Source organism: Coregonus lavaretus (assembly GCF_964263955.1).
Source record: "Coregonus lavaretus genome assembly, chromosome: 1".
NCBI classification, from domain to species: domain Eukaryota; kingdom Metazoa; phylum Chordata; class Actinopteri; order Salmoniformes; family Salmonidae; genus Coregonus; species Coregonus lavaretus.
The window spans coordinates 1,447,623-1,473,214 of NC_139988.1; the positions used below are offsets into that span (position 1 = coordinate 1,447,623).

The following is a 25,592-nucleotide window of genomic DNA, read 5'->3' on the forward strand; positions in this document are numbered from 1 at the left end:
AGTTAGAGATAAGCCCAATTATGCACGTTGGAGCACCAGCATATATTAATTACACTGCTGAAGAGCGTCATAATTGGTCTGTAATGATCTCTAATGGATTTAACAGAGTAGAACTCTCATGTTGTCACTTAGAGGGGGACGTGTGAGTGTTTGTGTGTGTGTGTGTGTGTGTGTGTGTGTGTGTGTGTGTGTGTGTGTGTGTGTGTGTGTGTGTGTGTGTGTGTATGTGAGTGTCTGTGTCTGTATTTGTGTTTGTGTGTTTGTTTGTGTGTGTTTATGTGTTTGTGTGTGTGTTTATGTGTTTGTTTGTGTGTGTTTGTGTGTGTGTGTGTTTGCGTGTGAGTGTCTGTGTGTATATTTGTGTGTATGTGTTTGTGTGTTTGTGTGTGTGCGTGCGTGTGAGTGTCTGTGTCTGTATTTGTGTGTTTGTTTGTGTGTGTGTGTGCGTGCGTGCGTGTGAGTGTCTGTGTCTGTATTTGTGTGTTTGTTTGTGTGTGTGTGTGTGTGCGTGCGTGTGAGTGTCTGTGTCTGTATTTGTGTGTTTGTTTGTGTGTGTGTGTGTGTGTGTGCGTGTGTGTGTGTGTGTGGGTGCGTGCGTGCGTGTGTGTGTGCGCGTGAGCGTGAGTGTTTGTGTTTGTGTTTGTGTGTGTGAGAGTGTGTGTGTGTGTGTGTGAAAGACATCTGATTGATGACCTGCCCCTCCTTGACATGGCAGAAAACAGACAGTCAGAGGGGAAGGAAGAAAGCCACAGGACAATGTTTCAGTTCACACAGGGGGTAGAAGTAGAGTTACAGGCACCAGGGTAACCTTTAGCCCTGTGATTCTGCTGCAGACTGGGGTTTCATTCTCTGGGTAACAGGGTAACCTTTAGCCCTGTGATTCTGCTGCAGACTGGGCTTTCATTCTCTGGGTAACAGGGTAACCTTAAGCCCTGTGATTCTGCTGCAGACTGGGGTTTCATTCTCTGGGTAACAGGGTAACCTTAAGCCCTGTGATTCTGCTGCAGACTGGGGTTTCATTCTCTGGGTAACAGGGTAACCTTAAGCCCTGTGATTCTGCTGCAGACTGGGGTTTCATTCTCTGGGTAACAGTCCACTTGTTCTAAAGGGATGACAAACATTCCTATAGGCTCCTCAATTTCAAACCTATACCTTGAAGCCAGTTCCACTGCTAACCCTAATCAGGGACTGATTTAGATCTGAGACACCAGGTGGGTGCTATTAATGTTCAGGTAGAACATAATATCGATAGGTTATTATCTATCCCCAACATCAGTTATACATACCTGTAGTTCATACAGGACACAATACAGAGTGTTACTGGGGCGACTCCGCTTGGTCTAAAGGGATGTTGAACATTCATATACCAGTAGACTATAGGGGACTATCTCCTATAGATTCCATAGGCTACTGTCTATCTCCTACATCACTGGTGATCCTATATATTCCATAGGCTACTGTCTATCTCCTACATCACTGGTGATCCTATATATTCCATAGGCTACTGTCTATCTCCTACATCACTGGTGATCCTATATATTCCATAGGCTACTGTCTATCTCCTACATCACTGGTGATCCTATATATTCCATAGGCTACTGTCTATCCCCTATATCACTGGTGATCCTATAGATTTCATAGGCTACTGTGTAACTCCTACATCACTGGTCATTCTATAGATTCCATAGGCTGCAAAACGATGAAAGCGCAAGGCTCAACTTCTCCGCTGTTTTGGCGCCCTGGCTACCATGCTGCAAAGAGTGAAGCAAACCCATGCGCAGATACTGTGTGTGACTGTGTGAGAGAGAAGTCTTGCATCTCGCTCATCTCAATATCTGCGGTGCTGTAGAATCTTTGGGTATATACAGTATCATTAATTTATAAGTTATGTTCTTCTAGAAACTATGGGTGTATAAAGTATGATTAATTTATAAATTATATTCTTCTAGAATCTATCATTAATTTATAAGTACAAAAATGGATGTAGCAATTAAGGATTCTAGCTTGAAAAATGTAAAAAACTAACATTATTGGGATATTTTCTCCAAAGGTTCTTATAACCATTAAGGCCCTGGGCATGTCCTTATACTAATGAAGGCTACAGTCAGTGGCCGGTAGTGTCTTATTCACACATTAGCCAGAGGATTTAGGAGGTCCAGCAGTTCACTGAGCTAAGCTAGGGTCTCATCATGCTTCCCTTACAGCTGTTCTAAGCCTGTTGTATTTAACACAGCGCTACAACAGCTGCCGAGAGAGAGGTGGATTGTATTACCCGATAATTGGCAAGCTACAAGTCCCAGATCCACAGTAACCACTGTGTTAGGGCCTTGTTTGACGAGGGGAAACAACATTTCTGCTGGCTGATTCAACATGGTCTCATTAGAATATGTCAAAAATAGTGACATTTAACCATTGTAGTTCTATGTCAAACAAATATAATATAATAAACATATATTTATTTTACCAGGTAAGTTGACTGAGAACACATTCTCATTTACAGCAACGACCTGGGGAATAGTTACAGGGGAGAGGAAGGGGGATGAATGAGCCAATTGGAAGCTGGGGATGATTAGGTGGCCAGATTGGGAATTTAGCCAGGACACCAGGGTTAACACTCCTACTCTTACGATAAGTGCCATGGGATCTTTAGTGACCACAGAGAGTCAGGACACCTGTTTAACATCCCATCCGAAAGACAACACCCTACACAGGGCAATGTCCCCAATCACTGCCCTGGGGCTTTGGGATATTATTATTATTTTAGAACAGAGGAAAGACTGCCTCCTACTGGCCCTCCAACACCACATCCAGCAGCATCTGGTCTCCCATCCAGGGACTGACCAGGACCAACCCAGCTTAGCTTCAGAGGCAAGCCAGCAGTGGGATGCAGGGTGCTATGCTGTATCACTATGACAATAATTAGTCCAATTAGGGAACTATTGCTGCAAATTAAGATTAATCAAGGCCTATTCATGTTGTCCCAATCATACCACCATTCCTTGGCTGCACAGTTAACCAAACATTCATTAAGGAAATGTCTGTGACGCGTTCAGGGAACTTTTAGAAAATTTGCCATTTTAACCGTACTTACGTTCTGGGAATGTAGACGTAAACAATAATTGTTTGCTGGAGAGACAAGCTGCTACTAAAAGACCAGCCACTGACTGTACAGCCAATAAGATACCAGCCACTGACTGTACAGCCAATAAGAGATCATCCACTGACTGTACAGCCAATAAGAGATCAGCCTCTGACTGTACAGCCAATAAGAGACCAGCCTCTGACTGTACAGCCAATAAGAGACCAGCCTCTGACTGTACAGCCAATAAGAGATCAGCCACTGACCGTACAGCCAATAAGAGATCAGCCGCTGACTGTACAGCCAATAAGAGACCAGCCACTGACCGTACAGCCAATAAGAGACCAGCCACTGACCGTACAGCCAATAAGACAAGCAGTCACTGACTGTACAGCCAATAAGAGACCAGTCACTGACTGTACAGCCAATAAGAGACCAGTCACTAACTAAATGACCAATAAGGGACCAGCAGCTACTGACTGTTTCATGTCTTCCTTTACAGGGAGAGACCGGGAGAGACGGGTTCCCTGGAAACCCAGGCCAGAAGGTACAGTATGTTACAATGGAAATATTTAATATTTATACAATATACTGTATATGAGATATTTCACCACTTACATATCTGTTTGAACATGAGAAACTCTTTAAACATAACAGAGAGTCAGAGAGTGCCCGGTCAGCTGGGTCTGAACATGGTCTAGCACCTTTAGTTCTCCAGGACCACTTTAAAGCATCATCACCCTCCAAACCCTCCTCTAGGGCCCTTAGAAGTTGAGGAAGTTGAAGAACCTGAATTACAGAGTACTAACTCCTCTCCCAGTGTAGAAGCGGAATGACAGAGAGATGGGTCCTCTCCCAGTGTAGAAGCTGAATGACAGAGAGATGGGTCCTCTCCCAGTGTAGAAGCTGAATGACAGAGAGATGGGTCCTCTCCCAGTGTAGAAGCTGAATGACAGAGAGATGGGTCCTCTCCCAGTGTAGAAGCTGAATGACAGAGAGATGGGTCCTCTCCCAGTGTAGAAGCTGTCCATTTGTCTCCATTGTCTCTCTCTCTCTCTCTCTCTCTCTCTCTCTCTCTCTCTCTCTCTCTCTCTCTCTCTCTCTCTCTCTCTCTCTCTCTCTCTCTCTCTCTCGTTCTCTCTTTATCTCTCTCTCTCTCTCTCTTTATCTCTCTCTCTCTCTCTCGCTCTCTCTTTATTTCTCTCTCTCTCTCTCTCTCTCTCTCTCTCTCTCTCTCTCTCTCTCTCTCTCTCTCTCTCTCTCTCTCTCTTTCTCTCTCTCTTTATCTCTTTATCTCTCTCTCTCTCTCTCTCACACACACACACATACACATACACAGTAACACACACACACACACAGTCACACACCCTCTCTCACACGTCAATAATAAATATATTCATAACTGCCACATGGAGGATGGTGTTAATCTTGGACGTAATTTCATGGAGGATGTTAAACTAGCACACACACACACACATACACACCACCCACCACACACCACACACCACACATACACACACCACACAAGGACATATTAGCCTATGAAAAGGCGCGGCCCACCCCAACATTTTCCTTTACTTGATGAGGTTTGAGAATTGGCTAAAGCTGGTCTGCGTTACACAACACTGCACATGACATGCAAAGTCTATATCAAGTGTCATAACATTCATATTGAGATTGATGGTGGTGTGACTTGGCCTACTCTGCCTATGTGGTCTGTGTGGTTTCCATCCAAACTGTATTAGCTACCGCAGAGTCCTGTTTTGCTGTTTTAGAGGTGTCTTTTACTGTGTGTGTGTGTGCACTTGTGTGCGTGTGCATGCATATGTGCTTAATCCTAATAATGCTTGTGTTCTGTTTCTCTCTTAGGGCGACCAGGGTATTTCTGGCTTCCCAGGTCTGGATGGTCTTCCTGGACAGAAGGTGAGTCAGACTACAGGAGGGTAGCTCTCCAGGAACAGGGTTGGAGTTAAAACCTACAGGAGGGTAGCTCTGCAGGAACAGGGTTGGAGTTAAAACCTACAGGAGGGTAGCTCTCCAGGAACAGGGTTGGAGTTAAAACCTACAGGAGGGTAGCTCTCCAGGAACAGGGTTGGAGTTAAAACCTACAGGAGGGTAGCTCTGCTGGAACAGGGTTGGAGTTAAAACCTACAGGAGGGTAGCTCTCCAGGAACAGGGTTGGAGTTAAAACCTACAGGAGGGTAGCTCTCCAGGAATAGGGTTGGAGTTAAAACCTACAGGAGGGTAGCTCTCCAGGAACAGGGTTGGAGTTAAAACCTACAGGAGGGTAGCTCTGCAGGAACAGGGTTGGAGTTAAAACCTACAGGAGGGTAGCTCTGCAGGAACAGGGTTGGAGTTAAAACCTACAGGAGGGTAGCTCTCCAGGAACAGGGTTGGAGTTAAAACCTACAGGAGGGTAGCTCTCCAGGAACAGGGTTGGAGTTAAAACCTACAGGATTTACACACAGAGCCATAGTCCTTAGGAGGGAGATAAGACATCTTCTATGTATTCTCCTCATGTAGTTACAGTGTAGTATACCCTCTGATTCAATGTCTCATGTACCTCTCAGAACTGCTTCAATACAGTGGAAGGGTAGATTAACAAGGGATTAGCTTTTTCATCTTGTAAATAGAAGTGAATATCATGCACTTACCCAGAGAAATATTTCTGTGTATGTAAATATACATTAGTCATAGAGTTGTGGCTATTACTTATGCATTAGATATTGGACAGGATGGAGTATGTACATGTATTTACAGAAAGGTGTATGGGAATCTTATTCTTTATAACCTGAAGTGATGTGCAATTCCATTTTGGGAGTTTTGAAGTTGCCTCAAGGAGCTAACCATTGCTGATGTGTGAACGAAGGCCCATTCAGTGCTGCACTGATCCCTATGGCACAGACCTCATTGAAACTATGAAGATATTTCTCCTCGTGAAGAGTAGACCTTCAAGGTTTGTTATTTCGCATTTCAAGTTTCAACCTTGTAATTTCAGGGGGAGGCAGGATCAAACGGGTCTAAAGGGATCGATGCAGCAATGGTAAGTACACACACACACAAGCGCACACACACATATTACATGAAATAGATCTGGTTTCACTCTCTGTCATGTATAAACAGCAGTTCATCCAAGCGTTCGACGTCCCACTGCAGTGGATATATAGTTATTGATATTCCAAGCGGGCAACGTCCCACTGCAGTGGATACATAGTCATTCATATGTAGCATAGGTCTTCTATTGTTAAATAATTTTTTTATTTTAAAGGATTTTCTAGCACAGGTTTTCTAATGCATCTCTGAAGGATCTCCATTATTTCATTACCCAAGGCCTGTTCCTCTGTAATCTCAAGACTAACACAAAAACTATTAATATTTTACATGCAACCATGAAGCTACATGCGTAGTGTATGCTATGATTATCTGGGGGGGCAATGCAAATTGTCCAGGTAGCCATGATTAGATGTTCAGGAGTCTTATGGCTTGGGGGTAGAAGCTGTTAAGAAGTCTTTTGGACCTAGACTTTGTGCTCAGGTACCGCTTGCCGTGCGGTAGCAGAGAGAACAGTCTATGACTAGGGTGGCTGGAGTCTTTGATAATTTTTAGGGCCTTCCTCTGATACTGCCTGGTATAGAGGTCCTGGATGGCAGGAAGCTTGGCCCCAGTGATGTACTGGGCCGTACGCACTACCCTCTTTAGTGCCTTGCGGTCGGAGGCCGAGCAGTTGCCACCCCAGGCGGTGATGCAACCAGTCAGGATGCTCTCAATGGTGCAGCTGTAGAACTTTTTGAAGATCTGAGGACCCATGCCAAATCTTTTCAGTCTCCTGAGGGGGAATAGGCTTTGTCGTGCCCTCCTCACGACTGTCTTGGTGTGTTTGGACCATGGTAGTTTGTTGGTGATGTGGACACCAAGGAACTTGAAGCTCTCAACCTGTTCCACTACAGCCCTGTCGATGAGAATGGGGGCGTGCTCAGTCCTCTTTTTTTTCCTGTAGTCCACAATCATCTCCTTTGTCTTGATCACATTGAGGGAGAGGTTGTTATCCTGGCACCACACGGCCAGGTCTCTGACCTCCTCCCTTTAGGCTGTCTCATCGTTTTCGGTGATCAGGCCTACCACTGTTGTGTCGTCGGCAAACTTAATGATGGTGTTGGAGTCGTTCCTTGCCATGCAGTCATGGGTGAACAGGGAGTAAAGGAGGGGACTGAGCACGCACCCCTGAGGGGCCCCCGTGTTGAGGATCAACGTGGCAGATGTGTTGTTACCTACCCTTACCACCTGGGGGCGGCCCGTCAGGAAGTCCAGGATCCATTTGCAGAGGGAGGTGTTTAGTCCCAGGGTCCTTAGCTTCGTGATGAGCTTTGAGGGCACTATGGTGTTGAACGCTGAGCTGTAGTCAATGAATAGCATTCTCACGTAGGTGTTCCTCTTGTCCAGGTGGGAAAGGGCAGTGTGGAGTGCAATAGAGATTGCATCATCTGTGGATCTGTTGGGGCGGTATGCAAATTGGAGTGGGTCTAGGGTTTCTGGGATAATGGGCGTTGATGTGAGCCATGACCAGCCTTTCAAAGCACTTCATGGCTACAGACGTGAGTGCTACGGGTCGGTAGTCATGTAACTTTTCTAAAAGGATATGGTTTAGAATGGATGAGGTACAGCACTTAACTACAGCATGTGTAGCACATGGTGATGTGTGAAACTTACTCCTCAGCCTGGACTGTCCCCACTTGGCGTCAGCGAATAGGTAGCTTTTCGTTTGGCACCGACTGGTAAGACGCTTCATGAGGGCAGTCACGTGTGCTAGCGAGGCAGAGGTTCTGGGTTCAAGCATCGGTGTGAGCCGAATCAGGAGGAAGTGGTACTCTCTAAGCAAGCAGCGTGACGTCCTTTACACATGCATTCATGCAAGGGTTCAGGGAAATACTCAGGAATGCTGCATTTTGCTAGCCTGGTCCCAGAGGAGTTTGCTACAGCACAAACAGATCTGGGACCAGGCTAGAATTGTGTAGCGTTTGCATAATTTGTTATTTCATAATGGTGGTGTTTCCATTGGGCGAAAGGCTGGATGTGTTTAGAAGAAATATTGTAAGGCACTTCAGTAGTCTATGAACCTACAGGAAAACAGCATGCATTCAACAAAGCTATGCTTTCAGGGAAATGGTCTGTATTTTGTGGCTTTTGCATAATTAGTTCCTTGGTAATGGCGGTGTGGCTCCACTAGGTGATGGGCTGAGCAGATGGACAGTTTAAATGGCATAATGAAAGAGACTCTTTTCATCACCATATCCTCTCTGACTAAGCCAATGGACTGTGGGAGAAATATGTCCCTCTGGCACAGTGTACAATACACTGACTGGCCAGCTCAGTACAACATACAGGGACTAGGCTGCCTGCTCAGTACAACATATAGGGACTAGGCTGCCTGCTCAGTACAACATACAGGGACTAGGCTGCCTGCTCAGTACAACATACAGGGACTAAGCTGCCTGCTCAGTACAACATACAGGGACTAAGCTGCCTGCTCAGTACAACATACAGGGACTAAGCTGCCTGCTCAGTACAACATACAGGGACTAAGCTGCCTGCTCAGTACAACATACAGGGACTAAGCTGCCTGCTCAGTACAACATACAGGGACTAGGCTGCCTGCTCAGTACAACATACAGGGACTAAGCTGCCTGCTCAGTACAACATACAGGGACTAGGCTGCCTGCTCAGTACAACATACAGGGACTAGGCTGCCTGCTCAGTACAACATACAGGGGCTAGGCTGCCTGCTCAGTACAATATACAGGGACTAGGCTGCCTGCTCAGTACAACATACAGGGACTAAGCTGCCTGCTCAGTACAACATACAGGGACTAGGCTGCATGTTCAGTACAACATACAGGGACAAGGCTGCCTGCTCAGTTCAACATACAAGGACTAAGCTGCCTGCTCAGTACAACATACAGGGACAAGGCTGCCTGCTCAGTTCAACATACAGGGACTAAGCTGCCTGCTCAGTACAACATACAGGGACTAGGCTGCCTGCTCAGTACAACATACAGGGACTAAGCTGCCTGCTCAGTTCAACATACAGGGACTAAGCTGCCTGCTCAGTTCAACATACAGGGACTAGGCTGCCTGCTCAGTACAACATACAGGGACAAGGCTGCCTGCTCAGTTCAACATACAGGGACTAGGCTGCCTGCTCAGCTCAACATACAGGGACTAGGCTGCCTGCTCAGTTCAACATACAGGGACTAGGCTGCCTGCTCAGTTCAACATATAGGGACTAAGCTGCCTGCTCAGTTCAACAAACAGGGACTAAGCTGCCTGTTCAGTTCAACATACAGGGACTAGGCTGCCTGCTCAGTTCAACATACAGGGACTAGGCTGCCTGCTCAGTTCAACATACAGGGACTACTACTGAATAGCAATACTACCAGGGAAACAGAGCAGACACTAAACTAAACAGACACTGTTACGGCTGTTGAGATTACACTGAGATGAACAGTCCTATGAATAAACAAGTTGCTAAATAAACAACTTATAAAGGCTTTATTGAGCACTCATAGGGTCTTTATAAGCCCTACATACTGTAGCTAGTTTGTAAACATCTGGATGTAGCGGAGAATGTTACAGCTTATATAGGCTTCGTAGAGCATACATAACTGCTTCATAAGCCCTCCATAGCCACTTTCAAAACAGAGTTTCCCGGACACAGACACAGCCTAGTCCTCATAGGGTTGGCTTCCCAGACACAGTCACAGCCTAGTCCTCATAGGGTTGGTTTCCCGGACACAGATACAGCTTAGTCCTCATAGGGTTGGTTTTCCGGACACAGTCACAGCCTAGTCCTCATAGTGTTGGTTTCCCGGATGCAACCTAGTCCTCATAGGGTTGGTTTCCCAGACACAGACACAGCCTAGTCCTCATAGGGTTGGTTTCCCGGACACAGACACAGCCTAGTCCTCATAGGGTTGGTTTCCCAGACACAGACACAGCCTAGTCCTCATAGGGTTGGTTTCCCGGATACAGCCTAGTCCTCATACGGTTGGTTTCCCGGACACAGACACAGCCTAGTCCTCATAGGGTTGGTTTCCCGGACACAGACACAGACTAGTCCTCATAGCGTTGGTTTCCCAGACAAGGTCACAGCCTAGTCCTCATAGGGTTGGTTTCCCGGATACAGCCTAGTCCTCATAGGGTTGGTTTCCCGGACACAGACACAGCCTACTCCTCATAGGGTTGGTTTCCCGGACACAGACTAGTCCTCATAGGGTTGGTTTCCCGGGCACAGACACAGCCTAGTCCTCATAAGGTTGGTTTCCCGGACACAGACACAGCCTAGTCCTCATAAGGTTGGTTTCCCGGACACAGACACAGCCTAGTCCTCGTGGAGATTCTCCATTGAAACAGCTGTTTAGTCCAGGACTAGGCTTGATCTGTGTCCAGGAAACCTTCCTTTAAACTGAGCCGTCAGACAGAGTACTGGAATTATTGGACTCTCTCAAAACAGAATAGATTAAATGTTTAGTATGCAGAGTGGAAAAGTAACGGTAACATCTTGCTTAAAGCCTGCAGCTATAATGCTTTATAACTTATTATGAGGCTTATAGTACGTCATTTTCAACATTATAATGCATCATACCCGCATTTATTGGCAAGTGTTACACTGTTAATTAACCAGCTGGATAATTTTGGTTGGTATGCCCCCCTTCTTGACTGAATAGGCATATTACCAACATGTTTGTTTCAAGTAATAAAGTTTATTGTCCATATAAAGTTGTTGAGATTTTTATGAAACAGGTGGAAATGGACCATTATGACGATGCCTGTTTATTCAGCCAACATTTGGATGTCATTGTCTATACCGAATGTATTTCAAACAATGGTGACTGCCAAGAGAGAGGTTTATCATAACACTGCTGCACGCTTCTTCCTGGTTAATGACATGATTTAGTTATGCAGCTGTGTAATAGTGTCTTCTCTATCAACCTGAACACACACACACACACACACACACACACACACACACACACACACACACACACACACACACACACACACATACGTGCATACACCAATGATGAACACATAAATCAATTACAATCACGACGTGAAACAAGGGTGTGCACTGTCAGATAATTAGGTCCATCAGAAACACTTCATTGTCACACACACACACACCCCTGGCCCCATCATTTATTTATAATGTCGACTTAGCCCTATTTTGTTTACAACGAGGACTCCACATTCAGAGAGATATCTAATGCAAACAAATGAAAACAGGATCATTTCTGAATTTGTTTTAGCCTGTTGCCTAAGAGTGGGTTATTTAATATACTTGGGAGTGAACCAGAGAGCAGAGGACTGGGAGATGTGTTTCAGTAATCAGACTGTCAATGAGTCCTTGGTTGTTCTGTGAACTGTAGCACTGTTTAGTTGAATGTCTCTATAGAGAGCATATCACTTACATAAATACACCACTGAAGATGAGGCTTTTGCTACAATATGAAGACAGACAGGTCATATCAGGTCTCATCTTTCAGGATAGGGATTAGGATTTAGATAGGGTTTGGGTTTGGGTTTGGTGGACATCAATTGTGTTTATAGATGAAGTTGACATTTGTCATGATGCTTGTGACCAGTGTCCCTTGTGAGAGGCCCTGGCAGTAAGAGAATCAATGATTGGATAAACCACAAAGGTTCACCTTGGAACAGTGTCCTGAGGACACTTCAGACCTTTTAAAAAAAAAACATGTTGTTACTGCAAATCTGTTCAGATAATACACTGAAGTGATGTAGTGCTTCTGTAGGACCTAAGATTGAACTGGCTCTTATAACGCTCTCTTTCGTCTGCAGGGGGGAAAGGGATCAGCTGGGGAGCCTGGTGAGGAAGGAAAACCTGGAATAAATGTAAGATACTATTTTTAATCCCATTCTGTTTATTCACATGCATCATTAATTATAAAAACATTATAAACATGGTCAGTTGCCCTAAATAAATGTAAGGCGGTATCTTTGCTATTTTACTATCGTACACTGTTTATTCACGTGCATCGTTAATAATAAACACAGTCAGTGGCCTAAATAAATGTGCATGTTAATTTAGGTTGGAGGGGTGTTGGAAGGCGCTCAACCAGGTTAATTTAGTTTGGCCTATTTACTTGTTTTTAGAACATTCTCTTGCCTGCCCCCTCCGTCCCATCCCTGTCCCCTCCCCGTCCGTGCTAATATTAGGTTCTAGTATTTATTTAAAGCTAGCGTGTGATATTTAAGGGTAAAGGGGACACCTGAGAAGACAGAATGTCTTGTGTGCATGACTGCCATGTGAGCGAGTATCGTTTTTCTGATACAAGAACTAACTACGGGGCCTGGCTCAGTGGAAGACTACACCCATGTAACCGTGCCCAAGGCAATCCACGTTCCACATGTATATGTCCTCATGTTGTACAGTCATAGACGTATAAGGTGACAGAGAAAAAAACATGTCTGGTGGCTATGTTAAGAATATGACTGCAGCTTTATATCATAGGATCTGTTGTTTTTATGTGTTGAAGTTTGAAATATAGCCTTTGCAATTAGGTACGCTTCTGTGCTAGAGTGTTGCTCTACTTTAAATCTGATATTTACACTTACAGTCGGTGATCAAGTGTCAATTAGGACATTTCCATCTAGACTGTCTCAGTGTGGTCAGCCTTGCTGCATTTAGATGTGGTGTCTGTAGCTCAGTTGGTAGAGCATGGTGCTTGCAACTCCAGGATTGTGGGTTTGATTCCCGGGGCCACCCATGCGAAATATGTATGCAGGTAATGACTGTAAATCGCTTTGGATAAAAGCTTTTTGCTAAATGGTAACTCTACATCTGAATACTGATGATCAGGTGGTTTTCCTATAGACTTTCTCACCAGGATCAGCTTTGCAACCTAAGGCTAGGGCGATCTTCAGCAATGGCGGTGAATCGCTGAGCCAATGGAAACTTTGCAAAAAGCATTTTCTGCAGTAACCTCCGTGGTATTCGTTGGGCCTGGCAACTCTAGATATCTCCGTTACCCTAACGGGATCTGGTTCCAATGCAGCTTTGAAGGCAGTTCTCACTCACATAACACAAATCGCATACCAAATGGAAACCTATTCCCTATGTAGTGCACTACTTTTGAACAGGGCCAGTAAGGTTGACCAGGGCCCATAGGGCTCTAGTCAAAAGTAGTGCACTATATGGGGAATAGAGTGCCGTTTGGGACAGAACCACAACAGACAAGCCAAACCCCTTAATATAACTCTAACAGTGTATCTCTTAGTCTCTCCACACATGACAAACTTCACCTCTCTTGTCTAAAGTAAGCGCCATTACTGCCAGCCAGGCAGCCACTCTAGTTAGAAAGAGGCAGTGGGTGCGCCCTGAATGGGACCCTATTCCCTATGTAGTGCACTACTTTAGACCAGAGCCCTTTGAGTCCTGGTCAAAAGAACTGCACAATAAAGTGAATAGGGTGCCATTTGGGGTTCAGACAGCAAGTAAGTAAACATAATTAGTCTGCTGCCTTGAGAAATTCCCCTGCTACTCTTTCTCTCGCTCTCTCTCTCTCTCTCTCTCTATCCCCCCTTCTCCCTCCCCACCTCCCTCTCCCACCATCTCCCTTGCTCTCCCCTCCCTTCTCCCCTCCCCTCCCCTCCCCTCCCCCTCCCCTTACCTCTTTATCTCTCTCTCTCTCTCTCTCTCTCTCTCTCTCTCTCTCTCTCTCTCTCTCTCTCTCTCTCTCTCTCTCTCTCTCTCTCTCTCTCTCTCTCTCTCTCTCTCTCTCTCTCTCTCTCTCTCTCTCTCTCTCTCTCTCTCTCTCTCTCTCTCTCTCTCTCTCTCTCTCTCTCTCTCTCTCTCTCTCTCTCTCTCCCTCCCCCTCCCCATCTGTTTGTTTGCTAGCTGAAGTGGTAGATGTAGAGTGTGTACTGGGGAGCTGCCAGATTGTGTTGTTGTGGCCTGGGCGCTGTCAGAGCGAGGGAGGCACAGTGCTGTGTGTGGGTGTGTTGTGGCCTGGGCGCTGTCAGAGCGAGGGAGGCACAGTGCTGTGTGTGTGTGTGTGTGTGGGGGGGTGTGCGTGTGTGTGTTGTGGCTTTGGCGCTGTCAGAGTGAGGGAGGCACAGCACTGCGTGTAATTAGCAAGGCTGGCGTACACAGTTCCCTGCAGCGTTCTCACCCCGTGCTGCTGCAGGAGAGACTGAGAGAGGAGAGAGACGGAGCAGAGTAGACCTGGGTTCAAATACTACTTGAAATCATTTCAAATACTGGGTATTGAATTTGCCTGGTGATATGTAACCAACTGTAAACCCTGCCTATCTAGAGTCAGACTAAAGTCAGGCTAGAGTCAGCACTAGAGTCAGCACTAGAGTCAGGCTAGAGTCAGCACTAGAGTCAGCACTAGAGTCAGTACTAGAGTCAGCACTAGAGTCAGCACTAGAGTCAGCACTAGAGTCAGCACTAGAGTCAGGCTAGAGTCAGGCTAGAGTCAGGCTAGAGTCAGCACTAGAGTCAGCACTAGAGTCAGCACTAGAGTCAGCACTAGAGTCAGGCTAGAGTCAGCACTAGAGTCAGGCTAGAGTCAGCACTAGAGTCAGCACTAGAGTCAGTACTAGAGTCAGGCTAGAGCCAGGCTAGAGTCAGCACTAGAGTCAGGCTAGAGTCAGGCTAGAGTCAGGCTAGAGTCAGCACTAGAGTCAGGCTAGTCAGACTAAAGTCAGGCTAGAGTCAGCACTAGAGTCAGCACTAGAGTCAGCACTAGAGTCAGGCTAGAGTCAGCACTAGAGTCAGGCTAGAGTCAGGCTAGTCAGCACTAGAGTCAGCACTAGAGTCAGGCTAGAGTCAGGCTAGAGTCAGGCTAGTCAGCACTAGAGTCAGCACTAGAGTCAGCACTAGAGTCAGCACTAGAGTCAGCACTAGAGTCAGCACTAGAGTCAGGCTAGTCAGACTAAAGTCAGGCTAGAGTCAGCACTAGAGTCAGGCTAGTCAGACTAAAGTCAGGCTAGAGTCAGCACTAGAGTCAGCACTAGAGTCAGCACTAGAGTCAGGCTAGAGTCAGCACTAGAGTCAGGCTAGAGTCAGGCTAGTCAGCACTAGAGTCAGCACTAGAGTCAGGCTAGAGTCAGGCTAGTCAGCACTAGAGTCAGCACTAGAGTCAGCACTAGAGTCAGCACTAGAGTCAGCACTAGAGTCAGCACTAGAGTCAGCACTAGAGTCAGGCTAGTCAGACTAAAGTCAGGCTAGAGTCAGCACTAGAGTCAGGCTAGTCAGACTAAAGTCAGGCTAGAGTCAGCACTAGAGTCAGCACTAGAGTCAGCACTAGAGTCAGCACTAGAGTCAGGCTAGAGTCAGGCTAGTCAGCACTAGAGTCAGGCTAGTCAGACTAAAGTCAGGCTAGAGTCAGCACTAGAGTCAGGCTAGTCAGACTAAAGTCAGGCTAGAGTCAGCACTAGAGTCAGCACTAGAGTCAGGCTAGAGTCAGGCTAGTCAGCACTAGAGTCAGCACTAGAGTCAGGCTAGAGTCAGGCTAGTCAGCACTAGAGTCAGCACTAGAGTCAGCACTAGAGTCAGGCTAGAGCCAGGCTAGAGTCAGCACTAGAGTCAGCATTAGAGTCAGCACTAGAGTCAGGCTAGAGTCAGCACTAGAGTCAGGCTAGAGTCAGCACTAGAGTCAGCACTAGAGTCAGCACTAGAGTCAGCACTAGAGTCAGCACTAGAGTCAGGCTAGAGCCAGGCTAGAGTCAGCACTAGAGTCAGGCTAGAGTCAGGCTAGAGTCAGCACTAGAGTCAGCACTAGAGTCAGCACTAAAGTCAGGCTAGAGCCAGGCTAGAGTCAGCACTAGAGTCAGGCTAGAGTCAGCACTAGAGTCAGCATTAGAGTCAGCACTAGAGTCAGGCTAGAGTCAGGCTAGAGTCAGCACTAGAGTCAGCACTAGAGTCAGCACTAGAGTCAGCACTAGAGTCAGCACTAGAGTCAGGCTAGAGCCAGGCTAGAGTCAGCACTAGAGTCAGGATAGAGTCAGGCTAGAGTCAGCACTAGAGTCAGGATAGAGTCAGCACTAGAGTCAGCACTAGAGTCAGGCTAGAGTCAGCACTAGAGTCAGGCTAGAGTCAGCACTAGAGTCAGCACTAGAGTCAGGCTAGAGTCAGGCTAGTCAGCACTAGAGTCAGGCTAGAGCCAGGCTAGAGTCAGCACTAGAGTCAGGCTAGAGTCAGGCTAGAGCCAGGCTAGAGTCAGCACTAGAGTCAGCACTAGAGTCAGCACTAGAGTCAGCACTAGAGTCAGGCTAGAGCCAGGCTAGAGTCAGGCTAGAGTCAGGCTAGAGTCAGCACTAGAGTCAGGCTAGAGGCAGCACTAGAGTCAGGCTAGAGGCAGCACTAGAGTCAGCACTAGAGTCAGGCTAGAGTCAGGCTAGAGCCAGGCTAGAGTCAGCACTAGAGTCAGGCTAGAGGCAGCACTAGAGTCAGGCTAGAGGCAGCACTAGAGTCAGCACTAGAGTCAGCACTAGAGTCAGCATTAGAGGCAGCACTAGAGTCAGCATTAGAGGCAGCACTAGAGTCAGGCTAGAGTCAGGCTAGAGGCAGCACTAGAGTCAGGCTAGAGGCAGCACTAGAGTCAGCACTAGAGTCAGGCTAGAGTCAGCACTAGAGTCAGGCTAGAGTCAGCACTAGAGTCAGCACTAGAGTCAGGCTAGAGGCAGCACTAGAGTCAGGCTAGAGGCAGCACTAGAGTCAGCACTAGAGTCAGCACTAGAGTCAGGCTAGAGTCAGGCTAGAGGCAGCACTAGAGTCAGGCTAGAGGCAGCACTAGAGTCAGCACTAGAGTCAGCACTAGAGTCAGCACTAGAGTCAGCATTAGAGTCAGCACTAGAGTCAGGCTAGAGCAAAGGTATCATGGTCTTTACTGGGCTGATCTTAGGGAGGCAGGACAGAGGTATCATGGTCTTTACTGGGCTGATCTTAGGGAGGCAGGACAGAGGTGGCCAGTAGCTGGGGCGGCAGGTAGCTTAGTGGGTAAGAGCGTTGTGCCAGTAACCGAAAGGTCGCTGGTTCTAATCCCCGAGCCGACTAGGTGAAAAATCTGTCGATGTGCCCTTAAGCAAGGCACTTAACCCTAATTGCTCCTGTAAGTCGCTCTGGATAAGAGCGTCTGCTAAATGATGTAAAAAAAAAAAAAGAGGTATCATGGTCTTTACTGGGCTGAACTTAGGGAGGCAGGAGAGAGGTATCATGGTCTTTACTGGGCTGAACTTAGGGAGGCAGGACAGAGGTATCATGGTCTTTACTGGGCTGATCTTAGGGAGGCAGGACAGAGGTATCATGGTCTTTACTGGGCTGATCTTAGGGAGGCAGGACAGAGGTATCATGGTCTTTACTGGGCTGATCTTAGGGAGGCAGGACAGAGGTATCATGGTCTTTACTGGGCTGATCTTAGGGAGGCAGGACAAGGAAGGAAAAAGGTCCAGCCTCTGCCTCTCTCTCTGTCCCCCTCTCTTTCTCTCTCTGTCCCCCTCTCTTTCTCTCCCTCTCCCCTCCCTTTATCTCTCTCTAACTGGGTTACTCTGAGGGAGGCGGGACAGAGGACGAAAGAGAGGGAATCAGAGGAAGAGGGAGGAAAAGAGGAGGAAGAGGGAGGAAGAGGGAGTAAGAGGGAGGAAGAAGGAGGAAGAGGGAGGAAAAGGTCCACTCTCTCCCTAAAGACATCATTATCTTCAGCAGACAGCAGAGAGAGAGAGAGAGGGGACCTTTCTCTGAAGATCAACAACATACATCATTTAGAAGTGTCCTCAGTGTCAGCCCACTACACTCTCTATTTTGTTGCTTCATACCACCACAGCATTAGGCAGCAGACCTGGGTTCAAATACTATTTGATATCTTTAAAATAATTTCAAAGTTTTCTTTAGCCTGCCTGGAGTGCCAGATGGGCGGTGTTTGCAGTTTTGAGACTATTCTATTGGTCCAGTAAGACAAGCAAGCTCAATCAAGCCCAGATAAAGTATGATTGAAATAGTATTTGAACCGAAGTCTTACATGTGGTAAGCTGGGCCAGGATGGATCTATACAGTAGGTTGATTACAGAGACTTAAAACATGTAGGAGGACATTTGGACAGTGGAATCAGAACAAATGTAACTACCTATTCCGTATGTTTTTTCCTATTCTGAACCCTTTACGTTTATGTAATAATTGAGTGAGTTTTGTACCAGACCCAGATTTCAGCATTTGCTGAAGAGGTCCCATTAGCTGATGCCATGATGACAGCTAGTCGTCCAGGGGTCCACTGGGTCTAGTGGGTGTATCAAACTTCTCCCTAGAAATAAACCCATTAAATGACCAGGTCTGTCCCACCCAGTGGAAATGGGGCTTTAAATGTCCCTCACAGTGCATGGTACTAGTCCCTTACCTTAAAGTCTAATCCACAGCAAACTAAAGACATGCTATTGAATGCATGGTCAATTTAGGTACTGTGACGAGTAAAATCCCTTGATACACTGGATGGTGTTGATAACCTGGTTTATGGTCTGGGTTATTTGAATGGCTTATGAGATCAATACATGATCAAGTGTCCCAATGTTCTCTAGCATAACTATAAACCTATAGAATACCACCATAACTATAAGCCTATAGAATACCACCATAACTATAAACCTATAGAATACCACCATAACTATAAGCCTATAGAATATCACCATAACTATAAACCAATAGAATACCACCATAACTATAAACCAATAGAATACCACCATAACTATAAGCCTATAGAATACCACCATAACTATAAACCTATAGAATACCACCATAACTATAAACCTATAGAATACCACCATAACTATAAACCTATAGAATATCACCATAACTATAAACCAATAGAATACCATAACTATAAACCTATAGAATACCACCATAACTATAAGCCTATAGAATATCACCATAACTATAAACCAATAGAATACCACCATAACTATAAACCAATAGAATATCACCATAACTATAAACCTATAGAATACCACCATAACTATAAGCCTATAGAATACCACCATAACTATAAACCTATAGAATACCACCATAACTATAAACCTATAGAATACCACCATAACTATAAGCCTATAGAATACCACCATAACTATAAACCTATAGAATACCACCATAACTATAAACCTATAGAATACCACCATAACTATAAGCCTATAGAATAACACCATAACTATAAGCCTATAGAATACCACCATAACTATAAACCTATAGAATACCACCATAACTATAAGCCTATAGAATACCACCATAACTATAAACCTATAGAATACCATATATCTAAGCCTATAGAATACCACCATAACTATAAACCTATAGAATACCACCATAACTATAAGCCTATAGAATACCACCATAACTATAAACCTATAGAATACCACCATAACTATACACCTATAGAATACCACCATAACTATAAGCCTATAGAATACCACCATAACTATAAACCTATAGAATACCATATATCTAAGCCTATAGAATACCACCATAACTATAAACCTATAGAATACCACCATAACTATAAACCTATAGAATACCACCATAACTATAAGCCTATAGAATACCACCATAACTATAAACCTATAGAATACCACCATAACTATAAACCTATAGAATACCACCATAACTATAAACCTATAGAATACCACCATAACTATAAGCCTATAGAATACCATATATCTAAGCCGATAGTACAGATCAGTTTATCATGATTATGTCCCTGCATCATAAGTATCGATCCAGACCTACAGATGGGGAAACTGGCACTCTGGGCTATACAAGTAGTGGACATTAACAGATTAAACAGTTAACCGTGACAAAAATAAAACCCACTCTTGTATTTATATCGACCAAACATTCGACTTATTTTTCATACAAGCAGTCAATGTTCATCATACAAAAAATATTTGATATCTGTTTTAATATCTGCGATAGGAAAGGGCAGTATTTAGAGACATAGATGTACATACGTCATTTTGATCTAATGTTAAAATGGCTTTGGGCGATTATATTACAATTGGCAGAGCCAACGCCACTGCATTTTCACACATTAAAATGCAGCAATTGAAGTTCAGAATCTGCAGTCAGTGCTCTGTCAGTGCTTTTTATGTATGGGGGCTTTACATGATGAAGCTGTCTGGTATGGTCTCAAATGTTTCTTATAGGATAACACGTCAACATCAGTATCTATCTATCGTACATGATTTGAAAACCAAGTCAGTTGGACAGCATCGGCATTATTATTATCTGACTAACAGACAGTTCCTTATGTAGGCTAGACCAGAGTTGGGAACTTGAGTTTTCTGCATTATGAAGCATTGGGGAATATTTAAACAATGCAATGTAACTGAATTTCTAGAATTAGAACGATATTTTGTGTGACCAAACTCTCTAAATATATGGCTCGTGGCTTCAGGTGCAATGGTAAACCTGTAATCCAGCCTAGCTGACGCCATGTTATTCTCCTGATTTATGACCACTATTTTTCTCTGACCTCCATTGATTTAGTCACCCTAATTCTGACCATCCTACAAGGGTAAATACTCCACTAAGTTTTGAACAGATTATGATAGAGACGTGAGGTTTGGACCATTGGTTTTCTTAGAGGATTATCTACACAATTAACATATTATTTTACCCATTGGTCAAAATATGCATTTTTCATTGGACACCCTACACAGAGTTATGTTGTTGTATTTCTCAGCTCAGTCCAGCAGGACCAGTAGTTTCAGACTAACTCTGAGTACAAAGACATGGGACAAACAGTTTTCCGGACTATTCAGAAACCCTGATACCTGCGGACACAGATGTCAGCAGCACATAGACAAAGCCATAACATCAGTCCTCTTCTGGCTGTACTGGGTAGAGAGGAACCAGGCTCTGAGGGGTGGCCAGCCCTCTTCTGGCTTTACCTGGTAGAGAGGAACCAGGCTCAGAGGGGTGGCCAGTCATCTTCTGGCTGTACTGGGTAGAGAGGAACCAGGCTCCGAGGGGTGGCCAGTCCTCTCCTGGCTGTACCGGGTAGAGAGGAACCAGGCTCCAAGGGGTGGCCAGTCATCTTCTGGCTGTACTGGGTAGAGAGGAACCAGGCTCAGAGGGGTGGCCAGCCCTCTTCTGGCTTTACCTGGTAGAGAGGAACCAGGCTCAGAGGGGTGGCCAGTCATCTTCTGGCTGTACTGGGTAGAGAGGAACCAGGCTCCGAGGGGTGGCCAGTCCTCTCCTGGCTGTACCGGGTAGAGAGGAACCAGGCTCCAAGGGGTGGCCAGTCATCTTCTGGCTGTACTGGGTAGAGAGGAACCAGGCTCCAAGGGGTGGCCAGTCATCTTCTGGCTTTACCTTGTAAAGAGGAACCAGGCTCCAAGGGGTGGCCAGTCATCTTCTGGCTGTACCGGGTAGAGAGGAACTAGGCTCCGAGGAGTGGCCAGTCATCTTCTGGCTGTAGTGGGTAGAGAGTAGTGTCTGTGGCCATTTATTCACAGGCCTTTATCTCAGCTGTCCTCTTTCACTTGACACCACCCTGACATAGAGAGGCCTGACTGACTTTACCCCACCCTGACAAAGAGAGGCCTGTCTGACTTTATACCACCCTGACAGAGAGAGGCCTGACTGACTTTACACCACCCTGACAAAGAGAGGCCTGACTGACTGTATACCTCCCTGACAGAGAGAGGCCTGACTGACTTTACACCACCCTGACAGAGAGAGGCCTGACTGACTTTATACCACCCTATCAGAAAGAGGCCTGACTGACTTTACATCGCCCTGACAGAGAGAGGCCTGACTGACTTTATACCACCCTGACAGAGAGAGGCCTGACTGACTTTATACCACCCTGACGAGAGAGGCCTGACTGACTTTATACCACCCTGACAGAGAGAGGCCTGACTGACTTTATACCACCCTGACGAGAGAGGCCTGACTGACTGTATACCTCCCTGACAGAGAGAGGCCTGACTGACTTTACACCACCCTGACAGAGAGAGGCCTGACTGACTTTATACCACCCTATCAGAAAGAGGCCTGACTGACTTTACATCGCCCTGACAGAGAGAGGCCTGACTGACTTTATACCACCCTGACAGAGAGAGGCCTGACTGACTTTACACCACCCTGACAGAGAGAGGCCTGACTGACTTTACACCACCCTGACAGAGAGAGGCCTGACTGACTTTACACCACCCTGACAGAGAGAGGCCTGACTGACTTTACACCACCCTGACAGAGTGAGGCCTGACTGACTTCACAACACCCTGACAGAGAGAGGCCTGACTGATTTTACACCACCCTGACAGAGAGAGGCCTGACTGACTTTACACCACCCTGACAGAGTGAGGCCTGACTGACTTCACAACACCCTGACAGAGAGAGGCCTGACTGATTTTACACCACCCTGACAGAGAGAGGCCTGACTGATTTTACACCACCCTGACAGAGAGAGGCCTGACTGACTTTGCCTATAGCGTCTTCTAACCAGGCACACACACACACACACACAAACACACACACACACACACACACACACACCCCATCCGTTAGGCCCAAGGTGATGAAAATCAGGCCCCTGGTCACAACCATGCTGGGAAGGGGGAGGCAGGGGGAAGCAGAGGGAGTCAGTCAGTATAAGAAGCTAATGACATATATGTCCCAAACAGAATACTGCTACATGATTGAGAGGGTTTACCCTGGACACTGTCTTGTGTTCAACATGTCCACTTACAGTGGTAGTGAAAGGTATGGCTATCTGACGCCTGTGAAAACAGGTGATACAGTTATTTCTGTCCTGAATGTACCGGTCTCCAAAGGAGAGTTAGTTCAGACATACAGGCATGCCTTACACTGGAAAATAGAACTAAACTCAGCAAAAAAAGAAACGTCCTCTCACTGTCAACTGCGTTTATTTTCAGCAAACTTAACATGTGTAAATATTTGTATGTACATAACAAGATTCAACAACTGAGACATAAACTGAACAAGTTCCACAGACATGTGACTAACAGAAATGTAATAGTAACAGTCAGTATCTGGTGTTGCCACCTGCTGCATTAAGTACTGCAGTGCAGCTCCTCCTCATGGACTGCACCAGATTTGCCAGTTCTTGCTGTGAGATGTTACCCCACTCTTCCACCAAGGCACCTACAAGTTCCCAGACATTTCTGCGGGGAATGGCCCTAGCCCTCACCCTCCGATCCAACAGGTCCCAGACGTGCTCAATGGGATTGAGATCCGGGCTCTTCGCTGGCGATGGCAGAACACTGACATTCCTGTCTTGCAGGAAATCACGCACAGAACGAGCAGTATGGCTGGTGGCATTGTCATGCTGGATGGTCATGTCAGGATGAGCCTGCAGAAAGGGTACCACATGAGGGAAGAGGATGTCTTGCCTGTAACGCACAGCGTTGAGATTGCCTGCAATGACAACAAGCTCAGTCCGATGATGCTGTGACACACCGCCCCAGACCATGACGGACCCTCCAAATCGATCCCGCTTCAGAGTACAGGCCTCGGTGTAACGCTCATTCCTTCGACGATAAACGCGAATCCGATCATCACCCCTGGTGAGACAAAACCGCAACTCGTCAGTGAAGAGCACTTTTTGCCAGTCCTGTCTGGTCCAGCGAAGGTGGGTTTGTGCCCATAGGGGACGTTGTTGCCGGTGAAGTCTGGTGAGGACCTGCCTTACAACAGCCCTCAGTCCAGCCTCTCTCAGCCTATTGCGGACAGTCTGAGCACTGATGGAGGGATTGTGCGTTCCTGGTGTAACTCGGGCAGTTGTTGTTGCCATCCTGTACCTGTCCCGCAGGTGTGATGTTCGGATGTACCGATCCTGTGCAGGTGTTGTTACACGTGGTCTGCCACTGCGAGGACGATCAGCTGTCCATCCTGTCTCCCTGTAGCGCTGTCTTAGGCGTCTCACAGTACGGACATTGCAATGTATTGCCCTGGCCACATCTGCAGTCCTCATGCCTCCTTGCAGCATACCTAAGGCACGTTCACGCAAATGAGCAGGGACCCTGAGCATCTTTCTATTGGTGTTTTTCAGAGTCAGTAGAAAGGCCTCTTTAGTGTCCTAAGTTTTCATAACTGTGACCTTAATTGCCTACCGTCTGTAAGCTGTTAGTGTCTTAACGACCGTTCCACAGGTGCATGTTCATTAATTGTTTATGGTTCAGTGAACAAGCATGGGAAACAGTGTTTAAACCCTTTACATTGAAGATCTGTGAAGTTATTTGGATGTCTACACCTCTCCATTGACAACATAAAGGTGTATAATGTCTTTGTTCTTTATTGACAACATAAAGGTGTCTAATGTCTTTGTTCTTTATTGACAACATAAAGGTGTCTAATGTCTTTGTTCCTTATTGACAACATAAAGGTGTCTAATGTCTTTGTTTGTTCCCAGGGTTTGAAAGGAGACTCAGGATTTGCTGGCCCTATTGGCCCCAAAGGTGATCAAGTAAGTCACAATTCCTCAACTATGGTTTCAATCAATCAATCAAATGTTATTTATAAAGCCCTTTTTACATCAGCAGATGTCACAAAGTGCCATACAGAAACCCAGCCTAAAACCCCAAACAGCAAGCAATGTAGATGTAGAAGCACGGTGGCTAGGAAAAACTCCCTAGAAAGGCAGAAACCTAGGAAGGAACCTAGAGAGGAACCAGGCTCTGAGGGGTGGCCAGTCCTCTTCTGGCTGTGCCGGGTGAAGATTATAACAGTACGTGGCCATTAAGGCCAGATTTTTCTCCAAGATGTTCAGACGTTCATAGATGACCAGCAGGGTCAAATAATAATCACAGTGGTTGTAGAGGTTGCAACAGGTCAGTACATCAGGAGTAAATGTCACTTGGCTTTTCATAGCCGGGCATTTAGAGGTTGAAATAGCAGGTGCGGTAGAGAGAGAGTGAGTTGAAAACAGCAGGTCTGTGACAAGGTAGCACGTCCGGTGAACAGGTCAGGGTTCCATAGCCGCAGGCAGAAGAGTGGAAACTGGAGCAGCAGCATGACCAGGTGGACTGGGGACAGCAAGGAGTCATCAGGCCAGGTAGTCCTGAGGCATGATCCTAGGGCTCAGGTCCTCCGGAATGGGAGGGAGAGAGAGAGAGAATTAGAGGGAGCATTCTTCAATTCACACAGGACACCGGATAAGACAGGAGAATGACACCAGATATAACAGACTGACCCTAGCCCCCCGGCACATAGACTATTGCAACATAGATACTGGAGGCTGAGACAGGGGGGGGAAGGAGACACTGTGGCCCCATCCAACGATACCCCCACCCACTTTGCCAAAAAACAGCCCCCACACCACTAGAGGGATATCAACAGACCACCAACCTACTACCCTAAGACAAGGCTGAGTATAGCCCACAAAGATCTCCTCCACCACACAAGCCCGAGGGGGGCGCAAAACCGGACAGGAAGATCACATCAGTGACTCAACCCACTCAAGTGATGCACCCTTCCTAGGGACGGCAT

The 25,592-nt window shown here is 46.2% G+C and overlaps 1 pseudogene across 1 annotated transcript in view; it reads left to right on the forward strand.

The window, feature by feature from the left end:
* LOC311127370 overlaps window positions 1-25,592 on the forward strand; it is a 367,179-nt pseudogene that overhangs the window by 42,224 nt on the left and 299,363 nt on the right. Inside the window, exons 10-13 of the transcript in view lie at window positions 3,582-3,626; window positions 4,949-5,002; window positions 6,078-6,122; window positions 11,933-11,986. The product of the transcript in view is annotated as an uncharacterized misc_RNA (transcript). The remainder of the gene's footprint in view (window positions 1-3,581; window positions 3,627-4,948; window positions 5,003-6,077; window positions 6,123-11,932; window positions 11,987-25,592) is intronic.